Source organism: Cryptomeria japonica, chromosome 1, assembly GCF_030272615.1.
Source record: "Cryptomeria japonica chromosome 1, Sugi_1.0, whole genome shotgun sequence".
Lineage (NCBI taxonomy): Eukaryota > Viridiplantae > Streptophyta > Pinopsida > Cupressales > Cupressaceae > Cryptomeria > Cryptomeria japonica.
This window is the reverse complement of record NC_081405.1, coordinates 15,770,589-15,775,302: the sequence shown is the minus strand read 5'-3', so window position 1 is coordinate 15,775,302 and position 4,714 is coordinate 15,770,589.

Sequence of the window (4,714 nt, the reverse complement as noted above, 5' to 3'; positions counted from 1 at the left end):
TGCATATTCATTTGAAATATTAGAATGCATTTTTTTTTTCACCTTATTAGGTACTTAAATGATATTAGTTAATTATGATTATTTTTTAACAAGACTAGAGGATCTCAAGTGCATATATACAATTCAATAATGTATCTAACTATATCTCCATGATAAAAATTCTAATAACCTTAGAAAAATCCATCCCATAATTTCTTCTCTTATTAAAATATATTTACATGATCGATTTTTGACATTAAATCAATTAAGAAAATTCTCATAGAATGAATTACACCATCTGGAAATAAATACATAAATACAACCATTATTGAATTTACCATATATCAAATAGTTTTTTTTTTCAAACGTATCAATCAATCTTATTGATTTTATACTTTTTTTAAAGAAATGTGTTATCTTTAATAGATCAAAACTCTATACAAAATCTAAATGATGTGTCTTTTGTGAAAGGGTAACTATTCTTTAATATTGATAGTGCATTGTTATGGGCCAACCACAATGATCAATTAATATTGAACTAGTTATCATAAAAAGCATTGATGCAGAGCATCTATCACAAACCATAAAACCTTCATTCAAGGGTAGACTTTAAACTTGAATCAAGAGGCATATAAAAAGATAAAACATTCTTCTCAACTCCAAACCAATTTCAAAGGTTATATTACATCCCTAAAAACCTTCATTAAATATTTCAGATCATAATATTCACCATAACATGAGAGAACAAATTCTTTATTGCCATGGAATACCCTAGTTCAGGGTTTCATCCTTTAAAAACTATTTTCACCAAAATAACCACACAAAATTTAATTCTTAACAAAATTAAGTAAGACAAAAATAAATGGAAAGAAGATTAAAATACATTTCCAAAACATATATCCTTTCTTCATTACTATTCCTCATGTGCCACACCAAATGTTGCAACCGGACTATTGTTGCCTTCACCAATCCGCCTTTCACCATGAACTATAACAAACAGTCATCAATAAAATTTACAATATTGATCTTAAATACAATCTCTTCAGTCATAGTTTCTAATACTAAGTTACACAATTCCTCTAAAAATTTGACCCAAATCCAATGGTTAAATCAAAAGTTATGATCATTTTCCCAAAACCGGGTAACCCTTGGTAGGGTTTTGACAATTATTGTAAAGATAAACATATCTTGCCAAATACTCCACAAAAATGCATAAGATATGATTCATCTGAAATATATTTCATTAATATATCATTAAATAACTTCTACATATAAAAATTACACCAAATGGGATCCTCCATGGACCTATGATAGCCACAGATTCCTTAAAAACTCATGACAGATTGAGGGTTTGATGGATAATCTTTGTCAAATCCCCTCCAAACTGATCTACCCTCTTGATTTCAACCAAACATGGTTTTATAAACCATTTCCAACTCCTTTATAACTACTCTAACCACCTCATGACCAATGGATTTCATTTTTACACTTTTGTTGCACTTTTTGGTAATGTTGCAACTTTACAATTTTTACAATTTTTGTATTTTTTGTATTTTTGACATAAATGACTCTAACCCTTACATGGACACTTTTAACACTTCAAGATGGACCAAATATGATATCTTTGGAAAAAATGACTCACTTGGAAGCAAAGAGATGTAACTCTTAATGTGCCATGTGAAAGCACGATCTTTTTATCTATAAGTTAGACACGTCATAGAGAGTCATATGTACTTTATGAATAAACATGTAAAAGCTTTTTATGGAAATGCTTCATTAGTGCAAACATTAAATCTACATTTTATTTTATTTTTCAAAATGCACAAGGGAAGTGAACTGTTTGAAAGAATTCAAGTCAAATAGATTAAGACTGCAATGATAGCTGGATATGCACAAAATAAATAATTTGATTTCATGGAAGATTAGGTATATATATGAAGAATAGTCTTAATGGGGTTTGTTTCACAATGTTATAAGAGATGGTGTAGACTTGTCCTTTCCTAGATCATCCATTATAAGTGTTGATATTTCATAATTCCCTTATAACTCTTCCTTAAAATATCTTTGATAGTCATTTAGTATGAGTGGATGTAGTAATGTCTCTTTTGTCATTTTATGCTATCTTTTATAAATAACTTGTTAGTGAGACATGAACAAATAAACAAGCACTTCATAACTAATGGTGTTGATCCTTCCATATGAATTATTAATACAGTTGATTCATCTAGTCTTAGTTCATATTTTCATGTGACCCTCCCAAAGTACCTGTTATTATTTATATTAGTCCTTTAAGTGCATCACAAAAAGTCACATGTGAACTAGTAGGAATAAAGGAAGGAACATCATGATTTATCTCAAATTTAATTTTTATAGGTATTTGATGGAGGATATGACTTATGTTAACATTAAGAATATTCTTGATTATAGTATGTTTGATAAGCAAATTCCTTGATATCAAACTATCACAATGATAAACAGGAAATCATCTATCTATCTATAAATGTAGGGTAAAATATATTTTTTTATGAAATGTACAAGCTAGTAAATATGCATAAGTAAATTTAAAAATTTCTCATTAGCATCCTTTTTTGGAGATCCAAGTGATTTGTTATTCTATTCTATATTTGATCCATTTTTTTTCAATCATACTATTTATAATGGGTGACTATCGCCCTTATAAACTATCTGGGGAGCAAACCTAGAAAGGATAGCTCACCCATTGCCTAATTTTTTTATGGATCATTACTATATGTAGTAGCATGTCTATTTTTGTATTTTACACAAGACAAAAAATTATTATTCCTATTCCCATGAAAATATATGTTGATCTCCTTTCTACCAATCATTGGACTGTATTTTATATTTATAAGGAATATTATATGATCTTTGGCAAATGACAAAAAAATAAATATTATGTTCTTTCTTTGCACCAAAAATGAAGTTGATTACTAAGTTACTAACTATATTGTTTCTTCTATGGCGAGGTTATCCCTTCAAAACATATGGTGCAAGTTCTATTACATGGATGGTGCAATACTTTAATAAGAAGACTATCTTCTATGTGTCTTTGAATCAAATGGACAAAATATGAATGTAGCTCTTGAAGAATCAATATGGCCTTGAAGATTTATTGAAGAATTCCATTTGGATACATATGAAAGTACCATATTACTTGAAGTTACTTTACTCTTTCTAGAGAATATCATTTCTAAAGATCAAAATGAACATTGAAGATCATGGGCACCTCACTCAACTGAAAGCATTCTATAATAAAGGCACCTTGAAGATCATGAGCACCTCACTCAAGTGAAATCGTTCTATAATAAAGATACTTTGAAGATCATGGGCACATACTATATATTATAATTTTAGCCATCACTTTTAAATCCTCTATGTAGTGATTGGCTTTGAGGTGATGCCATTAAGGGGGAGTGTACATGACACCACCTAGTGGCTAAATCCTAGATTTAAGACCTTTAGGCATTATATGCTCCAAATTCAAATAATGCTTGGCCTTAGGTGATGCCATTGAGGGGGAGTGTGCATGTCAATGACACCACCTAGTGGCTAATTCCTTTTATTTTTAAGTCCTACGGGCACATTATCGTAAGACCTAGGGGCAGATTTTTTTTAAGTCCTATGGGCATATTGTAAATTCTTCTCCTTGTAAATCTTCCACTTGTAAAAGCATTGTATTAAGACCTACGGGCACTATGTAATGAACCTAGGGAGAGGCTAATTTGAGGAGACCGCGGCTCCAATATAAATTTTAAGACCTCACAACATCATTTTTAAAACACTGGGATTATAAATTATGACAAGATGACTTTCATGTAGTCCGGAATGCATGATCTTCATGTTGGGATATATTTGTGTCCTTGTTTATCACTGTCAGAGAAGACCTACGTTACAGGGGTGCTTCATTTTTTCTTCTATGGAAATTGACATGTGATCCCCTATTAACATTAAGGGGGAGTGTTAGAACATAATGTTATTAGGGATCACATCCTTATAACATTTATATATAATGTTCTATAAGGTTATAAAACCTTATATATTATATGCTTTATAAGCATATCCCATTTGAAATAATTATAATCTAATAACTATTAGATTATTAATTATTTATGAGTGGGGGTTATTGAAAAGGTGTGACTAGTGAAGTCACCCTTCCTCCTATATTTAAGGAGGTTCTCTCTCATTTGAGAGGTGTGTGAGTTTGGAGCTTTATGGTGAGTTGTATCACTATGCATATGAGGTATTATTGGCCATGTGGAAGTATTGGAGGAGTGTCCCGAGGTTCATGTCTATTTTATTATAGACTATATTTGTAAGTGTTTTAATTAAATGATGCTTTATGGGGTTTTTTACCCGAAAGGGTTTTCCCCATGTATATCTTGTGTAATGTGTACATTTTGCATGTATGTTTCATATTTCATTTACTTTATAATCTTATTTATAATGATTAGTATCCTTAGATCCTAATTTCTAACAATAACAAGTCAACATATCAGAGAAATCAAACAAGTCCAAAATCAAAAGCCAATTATGTCAAAACCTCACAAGGATTCAAATGCATCTCCAAATAAAGGTGACTCTTTTATGCAACTCTTAAAAAGATCCCTAAAGGATTTTGCTGAGGAAGATCAAAATCGTGCACCTATGTCTAGCAATGGCTCATCCCCCTATAAGCAAATTGACTCTCCAAAGGCATCTATTCCTACACCTCTTAAAA